The 22,440-nt window shown below is 43.5% G+C and overlaps 1 protein-coding gene and 3 long non-coding RNA genes across 18 annotated transcripts in view; 2 read left to right on the forward strand and 2 right to left on the reverse strand.

The window, feature by feature from the left end:
• LOC124627540 (NACHT, LRR and PYD domains-containing protein 3) overlaps positions 1–22,440 on the reverse strand; it is a 285,770-nt gene that overhangs the window by 195,435 nt on the left and 67,895 nt on the right. The window lies entirely within an intron of this gene.
• LOC128630181 (uncharacterized) lies at positions 10,742–16,956 on the forward strand. The gene is made up of 3 exons (XR_008394551.1): positions 10,742–15,563; positions 15,705–16,297; positions 16,818–16,956. It is a non-coding gene; the product is annotated as an uncharacterized LOC128630181 (long non-coding RNA).
• Positions 16,971–18,444, forward strand: LOC128630194 (uncharacterized). The gene is made up of 3 exons (XR_008394572.1): positions 16,971–17,790; positions 17,888–18,133; positions 18,218–18,444. It is a non-coding gene; the product is annotated as an uncharacterized LOC128630194 (long non-coding RNA).
• Positions 17,977–21,112, reverse strand: LOC128630201 (uncharacterized). The gene is made up of 3 exons (XR_008394584.1): positions 20,268–21,112; positions 19,560–19,777; positions 17,977–18,830 (listed from the first exon to the last, which is right to left on the reverse strand). It is a non-coding gene; the product is annotated as an uncharacterized LOC128630201 (long non-coding RNA).

Consider the following 22,440-nt stretch of genomic DNA (forward strand, 5'->3'; position numbering starts at 1 on the left):
GAGGGGATTTGCTTGTAATTGCAATCTTCTTGATATGGGAGACCAGTTTACCATAGCGGGATAGAGTTTGGGACAGAACCTCGTCCTTAATAAAAGGAGGAACATTCGACAGGATGACTTTTTTAGATGGTGTTGACAAAGGAAGCACTAAGTGGAACACACCATCAATCACAACTCCACTGTCCACCATTTCGTTTGCTAACTCCACCGTTTTCAGAAACAGCACAACAGCACTATTCATCCGGGCCACAGACAGAATGTTGTTGTATCCTACACTCTCCCCCATGGCCAGACTAACCTCCTCAACGCTAGCGGTAGTGGCTACTTTAATAGCATGTCGCCGCGTGAGAGAATCATATTTCCCGGTACCTGGGGCAGCCATGTTTCCCAAAACAAAACGGAAACAGCTGCCCAAGCCAGCAAGAAACACACACGCGAGCGCGCACACACACACATGCACGCACACACACACAACAAACAATAGTAATTTAAACTCTCTCAGACATCAAAGACCTAAAGGAAATCGTATTTCTTAAGAAAAAATAGATAGAAAAAATGAACAAGCGAACTTGGAGCAGCGGCCTCGGCCACGCTCCGCACACACTCACTCACTTCCGCTCCGACTCCGCCCACTCACTCAGTCCATGCGCACACGAGATAGAGAGAGAGAGCGAGAATGAGAGAGAGAATGAAAGAGAGAGAGAGAATGAGATATATATATACATAGAGAGAGAGAGAGAGAGAGAGAGAGAGAGAATGAAAGAGAGAGAATGAGAGAGAGAGAATGAGATATATAGAAAGAGAATGAGAGAGAGGGAGAGAGTGAATGAGAGAGAGAGAATGAGATATATATATATATATATATATATATATATAGAGAGAGAGAGAGAGAGAGAGAGAGAGAGAGAAAGAGAGAATGAAAGAGAGAGAGAGAGAGACCCACAGTTTCCATAGTTCTGGCTGAGGGTGAAAAATCAGCCCTCCAGCTTGAGACAGTAGATCCACTCGATCCACTCTAAGGGCTCAAATGGGGCCCCTGACAGACCTTCCAGGGCCACAGAAGGTCCCAGGAAGGTATACGCAGCCTGCAGATGGGCATCAGCCGCGTGACACCATGTATAAACCTCGAAGTTAGAGGACGTTGCCCCACAGAGGCTCCATCAATAGGGGCGTGACTGGCCGAACTATCGGCCACGTAAACCCTGATTGTAGAAGGAGCCCACCCCGCTGAGAAATGTTCTTGTAAGAACTCCAGGACTGTAGCTATTGCGTAGTTCACTGGGTCTACAGTGGATCCCTGTGGATGGGAATCTCCCAAGGAGTGCCATCTCGCAGGGATATTATCTCTCAGAACCATATTCGAGCTGGCCAATAAGGTGCTACTAGCAGCAGACATAGACTGTCTTGGCAAACTCTCGCTAGAACTTGTGGAAGCAGAGCGATGGGGGGAACAGCGTACAGATGTGACCTCGGCCACATGTGCACCATGGCATCCAGCCCTAATTGTGTGGGAGGAGTGAGGGCGAACCACAGCGGGCCATGTGTTGTCTCCTCGGAGGCCAACACATGCCATCCCGCTTGGCCAAACCTCGCCATATGGACTCCACCACTTGTGGATGGAGCCACCCTGCTCAAGATGAGGGCCGCACCAGAGACCGTGAGCTAGACAGCTGTCTAAGACCGTGCTTCAGCATGTGAGGGAGGTGTCTGTTATTACCGTCTTGCGCTAAGGAGACACCTCAGAGTGTGACCCAAGGCTAGAAACCGGCTAGAAACCAAATTCTCAGATCACGTAGGCAGCACCACGTGACACTGATTAATCTCTGAGGTTTCATCCTTGGATGAAAGCCCCAACATCTCAGCCACAACTGAACGGTCTCCTTTGCAATAGGCCCATAAGTGCCAATAGTCTCCCAAGATCCAGCTTTATCTTGCTCAGTGTTGATAGAATTGACCCTACGCATGTTGGGGACAGAAATGCCCTCATCGTAGTAGAATCCTTATAACCCCTAGAAAAGTTGTCTACTGCACTGTGGAAAGCATACTTTTCTGAGATTCAACCTGAGTCCCAAGCTCCTCATGTGGGTGAGAGCAACATCTCGATGTTGAACCACTAGTTCCCTGGATCGTGCTAGAATTAACCAGTCGTCCAGGTAGCTTAGTACACGGATGCCCTGGAGTCACAATGGAGCCAGAGTGACATCCATGCACTTTGTGAAGGTGCGAGGGGATAAAGCTATCAATATTTCTATGTGGAAATATGCACCTTTTAGATCTATCGTCACAAACCAGTCCTCAAACTGAATCTGTGGAACGATAAGTTTGGGCGTCAGCATCTTGAACCTGTATGTCCGAAGAGTACAGTTCAGATGACACAGATCTAAAATTGGCCGCATACTCCTATTTTTTTGCGGACCAGGAAATAACGGCTGTAAAAACCTCCCTCCCTCAGGGAACGAGGGACATGTTCTAAGGCCTCTTTGTCCAAGAGGGATCTTACTTCCTACATTAACATCGGGCTCTGGCCTGTGCTGACTACTGTGGTGAGCACACCTCTGAACCGGGGGGGTCGAGCTATAAACTGGACCCGTAACCCTTTTCTACGGTAGACAGAACCCATGGAGACACATTTGGTAGTAGTTTCCATGCTGCCCGATGGTCTTTTAGTGACATTAACTATTCCACATTCTATTGGAGGGAAAGCATCAGATTTTCGTTGCCCTGTGACAGCTCGCTGACCAAAGAACACTGAAAACTTGGGGACTGCCTTGGCTAGGGGAGGCCCTACAGTAGCACCTCATGTCCCCTGATATGTCCCTTCATGACCCCTCAGGACCGCTCTTCTTTGCCTGTTGGCCTTTATGACCATTCTCAGATCAGGCCTAGTAGCAGGCCGCGACTGTAGCCGCCCGGTTCCCCTGGCTGTCTGCGGGGGTTGGCGGGCTGCCATACTCGCCTTCTCGGTCTCCCTCGCACTATTGCTGGCCCGGGCTCCAGTCGTGGATGCCTGGGTGAGCTCGAGACAACAGGGAAGGAACTGGCCGAATGCCGCCATATGTCGAGCTTACTCAGCAGGTCTGCTTGGTAGGCCTGCAACACTGTCATTGTCTGCAGTGACCCACAAGCAAGACTACTACTGCATAGGCCTTGCCCACCAATGCCACGATGGCCTTACATGGTGGCTTGGATGGCAAAGCTGGCCCCCCAATTACCTGTCGTCGATGGAGAGAGATAGCTCGCAAGCGCCTCCTCCACCTTCAGCATAGCTAAATAGCCATGCTGTTCATTCCCCACAATGGCCGAATAATCCAACATCGTGGGGTTATAAATACGGCTTATGCATGGTTTTCCCCCAGAAGCCTGATATTTTGTCATGCACTTCTGGAAGAAAGTGGAGTTTCTGCAGTGTGAGGGATTTACTTTCACTGGGGAGAAAAAGGCTCATCCAGCCTTAGTAATCACTTCAAGCAGCTCTTTATATGCTGCTCTCAGTTTTTATCATATCCTTCTGGCTCCTCGGAGTCAGAGAGGAATTATTACTATTTTTTGTGTGTGTGTTTTTTCCACTTTTTCCCCCTTTTGGCTTTCCATAGCGGAAGGAGGAGTCGCGACCCGAGATCCAAAATCCAGCGGAGAGCCGAACCCAGAAGACAGAGCAAGAGATAGAGCAGCGCTTGTCTCCGGCTCCTCTTCCGGATCCATAAGAGATCCCCTGGACCTGAGACGGCTAGCTGCCTTGCCAGCAGCCGGCCCAAATCCGCGAGGCTCTGAAACCCAACTTGCTTCGGCTACCGAGAAGAACGCGAGTTGCGAGTCGAGCTGCTTAATGTAGGCATTACCATGCACAGCCTCTTGAGGATGCCATCGCATGCTACACTCCTAAACACTTCACCCAAAAAGTGTGCACTATTCCCCGTGATGAAACGGGAGCAAGCCGTAACACAATTCCTGAATTCTCTCACTCATATTTTTCTCTCTCACTTATTCCCTTTTTTTTCTTCTCTTTTTTTTAAAGGGATAGAAAAGTTCTGAGATTTTGAGAAAAGATAACGAGGAAAGAAGGGTCTTTTTGTTTCTTTAAACAAATGACATGCAGTCTTTCACTGAAGATAATAAAGGCTGATGGCGCGGTTCACAGGTGCCATATTTATATCACGCGACACGCTTAATTGCCATGTCACCTGATCATGGCTGGCCTATAAATAGGCATGATTTTACACAAGCTTCAGATACCGGTCATGTGTGAGAGGCACTTTCCATAGTGTTATGCTAAACACAACGTCAAAATTCCCTCTGAAAGGGAACAACCTTTTGACTTTGAAACAGACGGAAAGATAAATTTAAGAAAATCCACAACAGCCAGTTTTTACAAATGGTCGCTCCCTATGTTTAAAATGTTAAACTGTTCAGAAAAACACTGCTGTTTTAATCTCCTACCCAATCAGCTCTGAGGACAAAACATATATCTATATACACTGCTGTGAAAAAGTATTCTATAATCTATAAATACAGAGACGAAACACTAAAAACTACCTGAAACATGCATCAGAGAAAGGAAGGCCATTCCTGTAGTCTAGACAGGACTTCTATACAGTGTTGTGAAAAAGTATTTGCCCCATCCTGATTTCTTCTGTTTTTGTGTATCTCTTACTAAACTGTTTAAAAAATTCAAACAAAATCTAAGATAAAACAAAGGCAGCCTGAGTAAACACACAATACAGTTTATAAGTGATAATGATGTTCTTTATTGAAGCAAAAAATGTTATCCAATACCAACTGGGCCTGTGTGTAAATGTATTTGCCCCCATAGTTATTAATTCCCCAAATCGATGACACTGCATTGATAATGGGGTTCAGCTGGACTAGACACAACCAGACTTGATTACTGCAAACCCTCTTCAATCACATCTACACTTAAATAGAACTTTTTCAACAGCTTGAAGTTGGTTAAAAGATCTTTCTCAGTAACACACTATGTCAGAAATGTTGAGGAAGAAGGTGACTGAAATACATCAGTCTGGGAAGGTTTTGGGACTCCAAAGAACCACAGTGAGAGCCGTTATCTCTAAATGGAAAACTCAGTAGTGGTGAACCTTCCAAAATTCCTCCAGGAGCACAGCGACGACTCATCCAGGAAGTCACAAAAGAGCCAAGGACAACATCAAAAGAACTACAGGCCTCTCCTGCATCAATAAAGATCAGTGTTCATGACTCCACTATCAGAAAGACACTGTGCAAAAATGGCTCCATGGAAGAGTGGTGAGGTGAAAATCACTGCTAACCCAGAACAACATTAAGGCTCATCTGAATTTCACCAAAACACACCTTGATGATCCTCAAAGCTTTTGGGAGAATGTTCTGTGGACTGAGGAGTGGAAAGTGGAACTTTTTGGAAGACAGGAGTTCCATAACATCTGGAGTAAACCAAACACAGAATTCCACAAAAAGATCATCATACCTACGGTCAAGCATGGTGGAGGAATTGTGATGTTGTGGGGATGCTCTGCTGCTTCAGGGTTTGGGCAACTTGCAGTAATTGAGGGAAACGTGAATTCTGCTCTCTACCAGAAAATCCTAAAGGAGAATGTCCGGTCTTCAGTCCATAAATTGAAACTCGAGCGTGGCTGGATTAGACAACGATCCGAAGTGTAGGAGTAAATCCTAGTCCTAGAAGTAAGTGAACGTCTGATCTCCAGTTATCAGAAGAGTTTGGTTACAGTTATTGCTGCTAAAGGCAGCACAACCAGATTTTAAGTGTAAGGGGGGAATTAGTTTTTCACATGGGTGTTGGATAACATTTTTTTGCTCCAATAAATAATAAAACTGTATTGTGTGTTTATTCAGGTTGGCTTTGTTTTGATATATTTCATTTGAAGATCTAAAACTATTTAGTATGAGATGTACACAAACACAGAGAATCTCTGTAGTGTAATATATATGAAGTAATATAAGGAGATTTACATTTTGTAAAATCAGAGATATTCCAATAATAATATTTCTATAATGAAATAACTTGATAACTTTGGGATGTTTACTTTGTGTCCGATGTGAAAATCATAACTGAATCAGCATTTTCTCACTCGATATCTTGAGGAATTTCCCTGAGATGCTTTTTAAACAGTATTAAAAGGAGTTCACACCAACACTGGACTCTTAACTCCTGCTTTTCAGAATATTTCTTTCCGTCCATGTAAAAAAATATTTTTGTTGTAAATAAAATGTTAGTTTTCTAATGAAAGAAACGAACATGTCGGCACAATTATATTTTTGTCTACGACACCGATTTCCCACATTTACTCTCACACCTTCAGATCAAAAATTTTTAGCATCATGAGAAATATTTCAGTCGAGTGTCCAGAAACTTCTGACTGGTAGTGTACTTCTTAAAGGACCATATGCTAACTAAATTCCCTGTATAAAATGAAAAGACAATCAACAATACATTTCTGCCTAATGGGTGCCACAGAACATGCATACATAAGAACAGTCTTAGAAAGATATTTTCATGCTTAGACTTTTAACATTCTAGACTAAATTTTAGGTCAAAGGGGTTTTGGCAAGGGAAAAATGTTCATTACTGTCCACGGTAATCACAAATACACGCCAAGCAGATAGAGAAAATGCTGTGGCGTTACTTTGAGAGCTCTCTACTTGTTTAGAGAGCTAATGGTAGTAGTGTTTCTCTTGGAGACGGTGCTGTGGACTGAAAGCAAGAAGGGCGACAAAGTCCAGATCACTGTCACGCTGACCAACGAACTGCCTCCATCCTTGCCCGTGTGCCTGCAGTTCTACAACATTATCTTCAAGAGGTATGAGGAGATACTTCTATTAAGCAGTAAATTTCGCTGATTATTTCCTTCACCTCGGTTGTTCAACTTTTCTTGTTTTCAGTATTCTGAAGATTCTAAACATGCAGTAAATCGGCCGTCATCACTACAACATCGAGGACCCCTTGAACATCCCTCAGCACAGGGACTTGCTCTTTGTGTGTGTGTGTGCATGCGTGTGTGTGAGTGTGTTAGAGAGAGAGAGAGAGAGTCATGTGTTTCCTGGAGGTTTGCTGACCAGAATGCTTACAATGTGTTTATGTTAATTAATTAAGGGACGAGTCGTGTGTTTCAGTGTTTTACGGTCCCTACCATTGTGTACACTTGTGGTTTAAGTGAATCTTTGTTTCTGAAATGACTTCTGTGGTAATAATCAGTTTGTGTAACTAATCTATCAGAAATTACTAGACCCGGTGTCTGAATGTGGTAGATGTGTTAGAATTGTGGACATTTTATGTGTGTGAAGCTACCTATGTGTATGATTTGTGTAATCCTTCTGTCAAGAAATGAACAGATAAAATTTTATTGCCAATGTTACTGCGAAAAACACTTTGATGTGTAAAACATTTCTACATTCTGTCAAGGCTGTATGAGGACGTTGTTCTCTTTTACTGAAATAAAGACAAAAACCATCGGTGTTATTCATTGTGGAGACTGAAGTGACAATATGTCAGAAGAAAATTAAAAATATTTATTACATAGACTACTTTCCAAACAAGATACTTTAGTTAGTTAGTTAGTTCCGTCCGCGCAGCGGGGCGCATCGGGTAACAAGCATTCGCCAGCGGGCTCGGTCGGCAGCGTCGATTTCCACATCTTCCCACTTGACATCGAGCACTCGTAGATCTTCCATGAATGTTCGTCGCCATGTATTATGCGGCCGCCCTACTCTTCTCTTCCCCCGTGGCGGCGTCCAGCGCAGCGCGATCTTTGCGTGGCGGTGGTCAGACATCCGTAGAATGTGTCCTGCAAAGCGCCTTCTTCGCTCTACGACCATTTCTGCCAGGCTGCGGGAGTTTGTTCTTCTTAGAATTTCTTCATTTGAAATACGATCACGGTATGATACACCGAGTATTCTTCCCAGGCATCGTTGCTGAAACACATTCAGCTTGTGGATGACTGCCCTCGAGCTCTTCCAAGTTTCAGATGCATAGATGGTGGTTGGGATGATGATGCTATTAAACAGGCGAAGTTTGCTGTTGGTGTGGATAGTTCGCCTAGCCCAAATCGGCTGTAGCTGTTGGAAGACTGCAAATGCTCTGCCGATTCTGCGATTGACATCCGCGTTAGTCCCACCATCCACAGCCACAATGCTGCCAAGGTAGGTGAACTGTTTGACTTCTTCGATCAGCTGGTTGCTCACCGTGATCCGCACCGGCGTCATTCGGCCGACGGCCATGACGTTGGTCTTGTCAGTGCTGATCCGTAACCCAACTTTGGCTGCTTCGTGCTCCAGGCTAGTGGTCATCTCCTGTAAGACTTTCCCATTCTGCGCCAATAGCACAATATTGTCGGCGAATTCCAGGTCGGTCAGGCGTCCCTGGCCTGTCCACGGAATTCCAGACGCTGGCTGTGTTAGTGCTCGTCGCATGACGAAGTCCATCATCATGAGGAAAAAGAATGGTGAAAGAATGCAGCCCTGTCTGACTCTGGTCTCAATGGTGAAAAAGGCAGTATGACCTGTGTCCGTCCGGATGCAACAGCTAGAATCCTGATATAAGTTCTGGAAAATGGCGATAGACCGCTGTGGAATGCCATATAGCCGTGCGATGTTCCAAAGCGATTTCCGGTGGACGCTGTCAAACGCCTTCTTAAAGTCTATAAAGTTGACCAAGAGCGGTTTCTGATATTCGGAGCTTTGTTCAATGATGTTTCGAAGAGCAAAGATTTGTTCAGTGCACGACCGACCGCTTCTAAACCCGGCCTGTTTGTCCCGTAGAGCCTGATCAACTGCTCGCAGTATCCGTTTGAGGAGGACGAGACAAAATACCTTGCCTGGAACAGACAGAAGGGTGATGCCTCTCCAATTGTTACAGTCTGCGAGATTACCTTTCTTAGGTAATTTGACGATGACACCCTGTCTCCAGTCATTTGGGACACGTTCCATGTGCCAGCAGTCATTGAGCAGCGTAGTGAGCACCCGTACAACTTCATCACCACCCGCTTTCAGCATTTCTGCCGAGATTTGGTCAAGACCAGGTGCTTTGTTGTTTTTCAGATGACGAATCGCTGCAGCGACCTCAGCATCCATGATGTCGCTCATGTCCACTTCCAGCTCACAGGAAGGAGGAAAGACTGTAAAGTCGTGCGTGGCTACGGGAGCCGGCTGGTTTAGGGTGTCTTTGAAATGTTCCACCCAATGCGCGTCCTGCTCTTCTTTGCTAACTAGCATCCTGCCGGTTGTATCCCTTATCGGCCCAGTGGAACCGCTTCGGGCCCGAGTGAGATCTCTGACCACACGAAAAAGAGTCCTGCTGTCACCCTGGTCCGCAGCCAGTTGTGCTTCAGTGCCCTTCCGGTCCAGCCAGTCCTTCTTGTCTGCTCGGCAACTCCTCTTGACTCTGCGGTCGAGTTCTCGGTACGCCTGCGTTGCTTCATTTCGCTCCTCTTCGGTCTTTGCTTGATCGCGCTGATGTTTCTTGACCTGTCTTTCATCGAGCAACGACCATGTCCGGTCCTGAATCCACCGTTCTCGCTGCGTTCCACGCCGTCGACCAATCGTTCTCTCTGCCGTCTCTATGGCAGCATCCTTGATCTGTGCCCATTGTTCTTCGATGCTGGCCGAGTTGTCAAGAATCTGGAATCGATTAGCGAGTTCAATGTGGAAGTGCTCGGCGTTCACGCGGTCCTTCAATTTCTCGGAGGCAAATGACCGAACGGTGTTGCGTCCGGCCACTCTTTTCAATTTTAGTCGGATTGAAGTCACAAGCAAGTGGTGATCAGATCCGACGTCGGCGCCGCGAAAAACCCGTACGTCACGTAAAGCCGAGCGCCACCGTCGATGGATGCATACATAAAATACATCCCGTAAAATCTATCTTGCTACGGAAACAACAAGCAAAAACCAGCGGTCTAAACAAATGATTTAATAGACCAACATTATTTAATCTATGCAGCAATATTTCATGATCCACTGTGTCACGCCTTTGATAAAACAATAAACAGGGAAGTGCAGTAATCACCTTTATCTAGAGATTACACAATATTGTAAAATAGTAAACTAATATATTTATCTTTCATATCAATTCTGTATTTTATTCTTCATATACACATTACAAAAAAATAGTACAAATCTAATCAGCCCCTTTGGTCTATGCCAAATATCTTAGTTCTGAAAATCTTTTCAGCTTGCTTTAGGTAGAGTTTCAATTTTCAGTCACAGTCGGACCTGTACAGAGTGCACCTTCTCCTGAAATCTTGTCCCCGACAGCAGAGCCACTTATTGGCAACTAAATCAAAGATTAAAAGAAATATTTACAAAAGATTTATGAAGTTGCTTGGATATCAGTGAGCACTGATTTTGTTTCCAATTTTCAGTAAAATTGAGTACATTAATAAAAATAACCAAATACGCCAAGCATTTTCTGCAGAGGTGCTTACTGGAAACTTACCCCACGTACTGCCTACAAAAACTGGGCATGCAGCATGCAAAGTTCTGGTGTCCACTTCTCCACTCTTTAGTAGGTTGAACCAAATCCCTGCCGAACCCTGTAGAATAAGTGAAGTGAGAGCCATGTGCCTCATGATCATATTCAAATGTAGACATGATTACTAGGTTCACTAACACTTTTTGGTGGAAGTGCAACACCAACATCAGGAAACACAGCTTCAAAATCAAGTTCATCACTCATCTGAGACAGAACAGTCCATTTTTTAATGATATTGAGATACTGAGGAAACGTATGGGTGTAACGTAGAATACACTGAATGTCAGGCCTTACACGGTGGTGTAGTGACATTGGAGGCAGAGCAGAGAGACAGAGTGGTGAGGCCATGAGCTGTAATGGTATCTTCTGCAGAGCAGAGGGGTAGGGGATGTCCTCAGTGGAACCACGCAGCGGAGTAATGACCTCAGCTGAGTAAGGAAGCAGAGCAACCAAAGTGGAGCAGGGAGGGTGGGAGATGATTTTACCTAGGTTGTGAGCCCCCTCCTCAAAGAATTTCCTGAGGGGGCACCTGGCATTGAGCCATTTGAGTGGCTCTGACCCAACTTCCCTTCCCCAGTAGTTCCCACATCAGGCAATTTTTCTCCCCTCTACAAAGGTATGACAAAGAGTGGCCTCAAAGTCTGGGTTTAAGCATCCGGCCTGGCAAGTGCAGGCAATCCCAGTTAATCAGCCTGGAGTGTTCTGGGTAACTGAGTTCCCCCACACGGCAACTCTTGCGGTGCACTGCTGCTGTCTTCTGCTGACTGTGCGGGGTGTAGCACAGCCTCTTACACCTCACTTGTGCCTTAATACGTCTTAAAATGCTACAAGCAACATATGGAGAAATGAAGCATTTGTTTTAATCCTATGTGCCATGATATGGCAATGACAATTCCATGGATGCAGCATTTTCTTTTAGTGAAACACAACACAAGTTTTAATGCATTAAAAAGCCCTTTTTGCTGGAAAGAAACAGAATGGTAATGGGTAGCTGATTGGCCTACAGTGAGTGACACATCATGTGTAAGTGAGTTCTTAAAAGAGCCGGACACTGCCAGTACCAGCAGTGTGATCCTGACTCCAGGACAGGAGTCAAAATGGGAAAGGCACAGCTGCACAATAGCATTCCAAATAGTGAGACCCCTTGCTCACAGAAACAGCACACAGGCCAGTATACTATTTCCCAAAGCACCAGCTCAGCCTAAAACGTCTCTTTACGTAAGTGCCTGATGAATGTGAAGGTGTCAGGGTTGGACTAAAGTCGGAACAAACTGAACCAGTGGACAGAGAGTATCACAGCGCGTACTCTCATTTAAAAAAAAAAAAAACAGACATGGAAAAGCATTAAGTATTAAGTACATTGGTAGTTGGGCTATAATGCAGAAGAGTGACACGGCACTACACACAGCCAGCTGCTATTCCTGGGACAACACCACCGATGGACTCTGCATGGTCAGATGGGAGAACTATGCAATAATACATTTTATTTGTCGCCGCCTTTCATAACACTCAAGGATACCTTATAAGAAAGACAACATACAAATATCACAAAAATCACCGCAAGCGGTGATTATCGGGAACCAAGCACAAACTGCTTGTGTACAGTTATACGATTGACCATGTCTCTTTTCAAATATAATACAAGTCTTTAAGTGTCTCTACATGGAAGTGTTATTCTATGTACTATATTACAATATACAAATAATATTGTCTTCATTTTAGTTGGACAGCAATGCATTCAGTCATGTCTAGCAACTTAACAAATGTTTTCAGTATTTAGGATATATAAAAATGAAGGTATTTTGAAGATCACAGATTTCTTTTGCAAACGGATTAGGCTTAGATGGTTTTAGACTTTATTGCACTAGACGGGAGAGTAGTGCGTAGTGTAAGTGCATAGTGTAAGTGTACAGTACTTCATTTAGGACACTACTTTAATATTTACTCTCCGAAGCGTGTTTTCAGTACAGAAGTAATGTAATGAGTAAACGCACCGTGCAGACCAACTAATCGAAAATGAGATTCGTTTCCAACGATTTTCAGAATCGATTATTATCGATTAGTTGTTGCAGCTCTAAATATAATATAACATTTGCAATCACTGTGATGGAGAAAATATGGAATGCAAAGTGCAATCTTCTTTATTGATCTATTTGTTTATATCCCTATTCCATTCATTTCTACGGTTTAGTCATCTGGTGGGCGTGGTTGAGTGCGCAGGTGCGTCATTCAAACCGAGCGAGACAGCTCCTTTCAGGTAAATTGAGGTACTTCTGTTGGTTGTATGAATAAAACACATCACAATTCTGATTAGCATAGATTTATTACAGGTGCATTATTATTATTATTATTATTAGTAGTAGTAGTAGTAGTAGTAATTATTATTCCTCTAGTTCGCTCTTTCAGTGTAGCGTTTGTACTTCTTACACGTTAAACAATCTCCATTATTGCGTTTTAAACATGGATATGACAGGATGGATTCCTCAGCTTGCCTTAAATTGACTCTTTATGACAATGGGAAACAATTCTCTTACAGTTCCTGTGAATAAAAGCTAAAGAGTCTCAAACTCTTATTTATGAGGCTCATCAGGGCTCATACAAGCTTTTAGTCATTTAAAGTAATATCACTTTACTCTTAACTGTTCTTTGTGAGTGGTTTTTAAGATTGTTTTCACTGTAAACTGTCCTGTGGTATCTGTCATTGGTCTCTTTTGTATTACTGGGTGTCTTGTTTACATCCAGAACTGTGTGTGTAAGTGTGCACTGTAGGATCGGTATAAACCAGCAACAAATTCCTTGTATACTCCAGCATACTTGGCCAGTAAAACTTATTCTGATAACTTGGGTTTGGACCTGCATGAAGTTGCCACCCTCACCCAATGCAAAATGTCGGCAAAATTGTCTCAATCGTTTGTGCTCCGTTTGTGCCATAAAAATTTTCGTTTGTGCTGCTTCGATTTTGAAGATATTTAAAAGAATATTCATAGGTCATTCTGAGGTCTCTCAGACTCCCCACATGCTCCTAATTCACCACAAATATTCTCAATCGTTTGTACTGCTTTTGTTTTTAAAATATTAGACATTGACTTATATGCACAAATCTCCTTGGTGTGAGCACACTTTGAGTCGAAGTGCCGAAGACTTTTTCAAGACAAATCATATCATCATTTGTTCAATAAACAATTCTCTTTACTTCATTCACTGGTCTCTCAATATTGAACTTTTCATTTATTTACAAGGAGAATCATGTTACACTTCACTCCCACCACTAGGTGTCAGGGACACTTCTGTTCTCGATGCTCTAGTGGAAATTAGTGTTAGTATAGGGAAAGTCGATATAGTTACTAAATCAAAATTCTGGCCAGTGTAAGTACAATGTTTTAACACTGTCAGTTACAATAATATTAGTTAACTTCAATCATAATGGTAAAACATTCAAGAGAGCTAAGATTGTCAATGTTTATTGAACAGAAATCTCACTGCTAATACTAATATGGCTAATGTAGCTATGAAATGCTAATTACCGCTGCACATGGTACCCATGTTAGTTTTTTTAATACATTGTGCATCTAAGGGTCCACATTACCATATTGGTCCTAATATAAGATATAATATCCTTATACATTATTACTAGATTATATTTTCCTTGTATTTTGGCAAATACAGTCATACATGAAAACATGTTTATACTGTACATGACATTTTTTGCATCAGGATTATTTCAGTGGGTAATTATGTTTTGCTTATGCCAGATGCCCAAGAAACCAGCAGTGGACAGGGATTCCATTTTCACAGTCCTCCCTTCATCAAAAGAGGCCATAGTCCAAAATGTCAACATAGCTACTCCTAATCAGAGCATCTGGACAGAGCTTAGTGAGCAGCTAGAAAACAAGATCACTGCAAAGGCTCTATATACTTTTGTTAAATTGAACAGACAACATCTGGACTGCTTTAGGGTTTATTTATGAAAGTGATCATGAAACAAGTGGCAGTAATGATGACACTCATTTTGAGCCAGGTCCCTGCACATTTGTCTTTAAAAGAGCCAAGGTCTATCCATCAGCCGCAGATAAATTCATAGAAATCAGAGGCAACTGTGAGGAATGTCATGGCCACATTCACATAAAATGTGACGGAGAGCCTGAAATGAACAGCCCAGTGGTGCTCAAGTGCTGAATTAAAAACACTGACTCCCTGCACACTGGCTGTTCGAAGCATGCGATGTCTGGTAACTTGCCTGTGCAGATAGTCAAAGAACTGTGTGAGGAAAGAATGGAACCCTGTTTATGACAACGTGGCAATTTTTCGGAGCACACTTGGTAGTGTGCGGAAGCATCGGCACGTCCCTAATAGCAAGTGCACACAGCTGAAACATTCTGTACTATTTTAACATGTTATTTATTCCACCGTGGCAGTTGTTCAGAGCACATTTGTAAGCATGCGAAAGTATCGGAACGTCCTTAAATAGCAAGAGAACACAGCTGAAACATTGTAATTTAAGTATGTAATTTATTCCACCATAGTAGCTATTAAGGGCACATTTTTAAGCGTTTAAACGTCCCTAATAGGCAGAGCATGCCGTTTTTTTGCTGCAGGATGGTTCCTACTAGGTCTGCTAATGGGACCGCCCTCCTGACTGGCTGCCTATAAAGTCACCCGCTCTAGCGGTGCTGAGCAGCGAGATGTCACAGAGAAGAGTGTGTCCAGTTTGTCGGCGTTTCTACACCAACGTGCAGGCTCATCTCGCCCAGATTCATCAGCAGGGTCCAGAGGAACGCTGGCTTCACCTGGCGGCAGCGAGCGAGCGGGTGATATGCGGGTGCTCTGGACTGCCCGGTGTCTGCATGCGGCAGGAAAGGTTTCCGCCGGCTAGACTGCCACCTGTTCCACCTTCACCAGCTCGCCGGGGACACGGTCAGGAAGCTACTGCTCAGCGCCAAAATAAAGCTGCAACAACTGCAAGCTTTCGGTGAGACGAACAAATCTAAAAGTTGCAAATGTTCTGAACTGATCGAAAAGTAGCAAAACTCTCCGCAGAATTTGAGCGGCTGCAAGCGCTAGTAGCCCGGAAAGAGTAGTGGCTCTGTGGGTGAGTACCTAAACTATCTCTAGGCCTATTTTTATTGTGTGTGGGCGGTGGACTCCAGGTGGTCGCCCGGGGTGGACGTCCCAGGATGAAATTTGTTTTTCTTTCACTGATCCCCCCCCCCCTTTTTTTTCTCTTTTCCAGAGCCAATGTTAAGTGTACACGGCTTGGCTGACAAGTCTCAGAGATGTCCCCAAAGCCGCGGCCAACGGCAAGCAGGAGAGGAGACACGTCGAGCGCTTCCTTCACTTTATGTGGGCCAACACAGACAGTCCCCTGGCAGCTGCTGGCTCATTACCCAAAAACACTTAAAATTTAACATAGAAGCCAATACTCACATCAACCTCTGAACCCAGTTGGAGATAGAAAAAAAGACACCAGCCGTGAGTGAGAAGAAGCAAGGGTCCAGCTTTATTGTTCCGTTCCACCACACGAGATCCACACCAATGAGAATTCTCAGAAGTGATCTGATACCCTGAGCTTAAGCTCCAGTATTTATACTGTAATTACACAGTAAATAACCCATATGTTTCAAGAAGACTATGATCTCACTACCAATAGGGTTAAAAAAGAGCTATTCAACTTACCATTAGCTCAAAAAACAGGGCTTTTCAACTTACAAATATAATCAAAACCAGTAGCTTGACTCAGCTACCCTTATAAATGGCTCCTCATGGTTTTCTCTTAAAATTAAGGCCTTCCTTGCGAGACAAGAATCTTCACCATCTGAATTATGAGTAAGTTACATTTTCCTGTATTTCTAGTTTATAATTTATTTTCATATTTGCTCTATATCTCTATTTTATATATAGTTATACTGCTTGAAAAACGATTTACTGTACTTCCTACTTCATAAAATCATTATATTACCCTTCTACTGTCCTACATATCCTACTATTCTGTATTTTATAGAGTTTTCTATTATTATAAGATATTACCCTTATAATATCTTAATACTCCTTTTTATTATTCTTATAAAGTTATAATGTTATATGTGTGTGTGTGTGTGTGTGTGTGTGTGTGTGTGTGTGTATTATGTCTACATGCCCGCCCTTGACTGTACGAGAGTGTGTGTGTGTGTGTGTGTGTGTGTGTGTAAGTGTGTGTGTGTGTGTGTGTGTCTGTGTTAGCACTCCTCAGCTCTTATACTTCTGTTTGACTCTTCGACTATTAAACCATAGTGTAGTACTCTTAAAGATCTTTAAAGTGGAAATCCAATTTGTCAATATCTGCCTAATACCGCTTCTGTATGTCTAGGTGCCCATCGTCATTCCTTCTTCTCCCCTTTACTGGATCTGGATCTGGACACTCATTATCAGCTTGCGCATCTAACTGCTGATATCATGGTGCTACTTAACTATCTTCGCAGCACCCCCTCTGGAAATGGAAATGCGGGGTGTGTCCCCCCCCCCCCCCCCCCGATACAAAATCTGCCCCGTGAACGTGTGTATTGACGCCTCTACACAGCCAAAACCCCCCTCCAGCTTTCAGTCTGAGGAAGATGTCACCTTCTCTGACCTGGTCCCCGACCATTCTTCCCACTTCTCACCTGCCAGTCCGCCCCACTCTCAGTGGTCCTCTCACTTCACCTTTGCTGACTTTCCCATGTCCCCAGGACGCACCCCATTTTCTTCCCCCCACCACTCTCCTCAAGATTATGCACCCACCAGTCCTGTGAATTATCAATAAAACTACATATTACTCATACTAAGTGTCCCTCATGTTTATTTCATGTCATTTTTATCCACAACACAGCCCACCTGAAGTACATCGACAATGTCTCGAGAGTCCTTGAATGGATGAAATCATTGTGCCAGCGGTACAAGGTCACTCCGGCCAAGGTATTTCTGACGCGTGTTTCCAAGTTCCTCCATTAACTTGATGAGAGGCTGTCCGAGGGCCGAGTTGGCTCCACGAGGCTGTGGAGTCTCCAGAGACTGCTGCAGTGGGAGTGCAGACATCTGTCCGGTCGAGTCGTGCTCCACAGGCAAGGCGTGCGAGCGGAGAAGAGTGAGGGAGTACTTACAGCTCCTGCACGGCAAACTGTCGGACGCTGTCCCTGTTTCACTGGCTGATCTGAACTCGTCCAGCAGACCCGGACATGCTCAACCGTTGCATCGGGCTGCTGTGTGCTCACTTCTTTTCGGTCAGCAGACAGGACCGGAGTCCTGCAGAACCTCACTACTGAGGAGTTTGAGAACCTCGAGAAGGCTGACTCTTTCTGATCAATGTAAGTAACTTCTGTGTATTTCACTTTTATTTCCAGGGGCTGCTGTGTTGTACATGGGGGTGTTTAATATTTTTCATTCATTGTCCTTTTCTCCCAGGTGAAGCAGCACAAACCTGCCTCTGCTTTTGGACTCGCTAAGCTAGCCGTCACCAAGCTGGAGCTGAAGTGGCTGAAAGCTTTCTGCCACCTGAGGAAGCATATGCCGGGATATGAGACTTCTGTGGGGTGGCTTTTCTTTTCTGGCACACAGGCCAGGATTTCTGCGCATGTCAAGCTTGCCCTGCGGGCACTCGTGGGAAGAGACATCACTGTGTCGGACATCCCCACAGCTCTAGCAACCTACGTAAGCATGATTAAAATGTTTTTTAACAAATTCATTCCAATGTGTTAAACGTTAAAGTGATAGAGAAATGTCTCCTGTTCACAGTGCGAACGCAAAAGATGAACAACGCATGCTCGTGACCAAGACGATGTGCTACAGCAATTAGCTGAGTCGTGGAGCTGTCGGTCAGCGAGGCGCACTCCGCCCAGTCTGCGCTAGAGTCCGCTGCGGGCATAGGTGCTACATAGGCCGGTTGTTTTTGGCTAATGGCCCTGTGTGTGTGTGTGTGTGTGTGTGTGTGTGTGTGTGTGTGTGTGTGTGTGTGTGTGTGTAAATATTTCATTAAAATGTTTGAACTGAATTCCCATTGTCTTAATATTTTGACATGTCCAAAAGTACAGTAGCATCACTCACGGCGAGACCACACAGCCGAAATTTCCGAAAGTACATGGACTGAGCTCTGGGCGAAGTTCGCAGGCTTTGCCCAGGGAGAGAGTGTCATCCTGGGCATACACTCGTGAGCTCCAGGCTGATCACTGCTGAATTTTTTCCTCGTTGATTTCAATGGTTTATGCGTTCCTAGTCAGGACAAGCTACTGTTTGTTGCACCTCTTCCATCCTCCTCCACGGTCTGAAGCCAGCTGCAGCCACCTTTTCATCAGCGTCACAATCTCAGCACTTGTTGCCCTTGATGTTAACGTGTTCTTTCGGACAGCATCTAATGAACATGAGGCAAAACAGTTGACAACTTCTGCAATTCGAGACACGCTAAAAAGGCTATTTATACTTCTACGTCAGACCTTTGCGTTGCCTGATGTGCACCTCTAAAAAAACTGTAATAACATCTGTGTATGCAGACAACAGTTGTGATTGGTCCTTTGTGCAAACAGAGACCCTCCCCGGGGATGATAAATATATCTGCAGTAATTTCATATTCACTGAGAATAAATGTAATGAAGCAGATTGCTTGTAGCTGATAATAAAAATGCTGAGGCTTATTACACACTTATTCAAGTTACAGTTAAATAATGAATGTGGGATTAAAGTGCAGTCCCTCATCTTTAATTTAAATGTATTCACATCCACATTGGAGGAATGGTTTAGGAATTACAGCTCTTTAATATGTAGCCCCTTCTTTTTCAAGGGACCAAAAGTAATTGGCCATTTTACTGAAAATCTGTTTCATGGACAGGTGTGGGCTGTTCCTTCACTGTTTCATCAGTTAAGCACAGGGTAGCTGCAGGTATCAGCACTTACATTTTTGGAAATTTCTTGACTATGATATTAAAAAGTATTAGATTTGAAGACCTGCACATCACTTCAGTCATGCTACACGATACATCAGCTATAATGGATTGTGTTCATGCATATAAGCTGAAAGTTGCTGGCCTAAATTTAGCCAATTACCCAAAGACACTTAAAATTCAACATAGAAGCAAATACTCACATTTGCTGTAGATTGCTGTAGATGCTGTAGGCAGATTCTGTATCGAAGAAGAGGGGGGAACCCCGGATCTCCATTCCTAGAGGGGGTGCTGCGAAGATAGTTAAGTAGCATCATGATATCAGCAGTGAGATGCACAAGCTGGTAATGAGTGTCCAGATCCAGATCCAGATCCAGGTCCAGTAACGGAAAGAGAAGGGACTGACGACGGGCACCGGCACCTAGACATACAGAAGCGGTATTAGTCAGATGTGGATAAATTGGAAAAACACTTTAAAGATCTTTAAGAGTAATACACTATGGGTTGTTAGTCAAAAAGTCGAAAGAAGTGTACGAGCTGAGGAGTGCTAAAACACACACACACACACACACACCCTTGTACAGTCAAGGGCGGGCAAGTAGACATAACACACACACACAATCTCTCTCACACACACATACTATTATAACTTTATAAGAATAATAAAAAGGAATATTAAGATATTATAAGGGTAATGTCTTATAATAATAACATATATATATATATATATATATATATATATATATATATATATATATATATATATATATATATATATATATACTCTTTATAAAAATGATAAGAAGTAGGAAGTACAGTAAACTGTTTTTTCAAGCAGTATATATAATAAGAGATATAGAGTAAATCTGAAAATAAAATATAAACTAGATATACAGGAAAATATAACTTACTCATGATTCAGATGGTGAAGATTCTCGTCTCGCAAGGGAGGCCTAAATTTTAAGAGAACCATGAAGAGAGCCAGTTATAAGGGTGGCTGGGTCAAACTGGCCCCCCCTCGAGATAACAATAAGACCAAGGTCCCATTAGATTGTTTAGTCTCCTCCACTTTCTATTCTCTAGGTAAATCAAAACTGAAGATTCTGATGCCCTGGGTAACTGAAAACTCTGGTTTCTGATCCTCTGAGTAACTGGAAACTCTGGGTTTTTATTTTCTGGGTTATTAGAAATGCCTGGGTTCTGATTTTATGTGTAAATTAAAACCCCTGGTTTCAATTCTATGTGTAAGTGAAATAGCCCTTTTCTGGAACATAAGAGTAAGGTAAATGAGCTCTTTTTCAACCCTATTGGTAGTGAGATCATAGTCTTCTTGAAACATATGGGCTATTTAGTGTGTAAATACAGTATAAATACTGGAGCTTAAGCTCAGGGTAGGGGGATCACTTCTGAGAATTCTCATCGGTGTGGATCTCGTGTGGTGGAACGGAACAATAAATCTGGACCCTTGCTTCTTCTCACTCACGGCTGGTGTATTTTTTTCTATCTCCAACTGGGCTCTGAGGTAGATGTGAGTATTGGCTTCTAAGTTGAATTTTAAGTGTTTTGGGGTAATAGGCTAAATTTGAGCCAACAGCATCGAGGCAGCCAAGTTGTTTATCACTAGGACCCTGCTCCTATAGGACAGCTGTGATTGAATCCATCTCCATCTATTTAGATTTTCTAGAACCTTATTGGTCAATCCATCCCAGTTCTTCTGCATATATCGATCTGTGCCAAAGAAGATCCCAAGTATTCTCAGTCCCTCCACGAACACTCCTATGGGAGGTGAGGTATATTTTCCTCCTGCCATTGACCTAGAAGCAAGGCATCAGTTTTGTTCCAGTTTACACGTGCAGATGATGCGCTCTGAAAGACATCCAGGCCAGAAAACACGTGACTGATGTCATCCTCGGACCTGATTATCACCGTCAGATCATCAGCATATGCTGTGACATTGACTGTGGTCACATCAGATAAGTCAGGGCTTAACACTGAAAACCCTTGCAGATTTTCTCGCAGGTGTCTTAGCAGGGGCTCAATGGGGAGAGTGTACAGCAGACCGGACAGGCTACAGCCTTGTGGAACACCTCTGTGCACGGAAAAGTTCTTGTTAGTGTTCCGTTTATTTTCAGCATACTGTACACATCAGTGTACAGCAGCCTAATCCATGAGATGAAGCGTCCACCAATGCCCAAAGCTGTTAGGGTCTTAAAAAGATAACCATGATCCAATCTGTCAAAAGCCTTCTCTTGACCTAGTGACACTAGTCCCATCTCTACCTTATATAGCTCTGTGAGGTGCAACAGGTCTCGCACCAGAAAAAGGTTGCTGAAGATTGAGCGTTCTGGGATGCAGTATGACTGGTCATCATGTAGTATTGTGGCTAAAAATCTTTTAAGGCGGTTTGTTAATGCCTTTGAAAAGATTTTATAATCTGTCCCAAGGAGGGAGACAGGACGCCAGTTCTTTAAGCTACCAAGGTCTCCTTTTTTTGGGTAACAGGGTAATTACAGCTCTCCTACAGCTAAGGGGTAAGACTTTTGTTTCCATACATCTGAGTATGACAAAGTGCAGGTCTGGGCCAATCAAGGACCAGAATGTTTTATAAAATTCGGAGGTCAATCCATCCAGCCCCGGTGACTTTCCGTTTGACAGTTGTTGAGCAGCTGTACTGAGCTCTTCTAAGGACAGTGATTTTTCAAGTTCGTTTCTCTCACCCTCGCTCAGCTGTGGTAGTCCATTCAGAAGTTCTTCAGTTGCTTCAGGATCACATGGTTGACTATTGTACAGTTCCTCATAAAAAGATAGCGCTTGTAGAATGATGTTATCTTTGTCGGTAGTTTCTTGTCCATTGGGTAGTTTCAATTGGCTGATGGACTTCTTCTCTCTGTTTTTTTTCTCCAGTGCAAAGAAGAAAGATGTAGATGAGTCCATTTTAGTATATTGTGTAAACTTGGCCCGCACCATGGCACCTTGATCTCTCTCTTCATACAAGTTTTTCAGAAGAATTTTATATATATATATATATATATATATATATATATATATATATATATATATATATATATATAGAGAGAGAGAGAG

Source organism: Ictalurus punctatus, unplaced genomic scaffold (assembly GCF_001660625.3).
Source record: "Ictalurus punctatus breed USDA103 unplaced genomic scaffold, Coco_2.0 Super-Scaffold_100046, whole genome shotgun sequence".
NCBI lineage: Eukaryota > Metazoa > Chordata > Actinopteri > Siluriformes > Ictaluridae > Ictalurus > Ictalurus punctatus.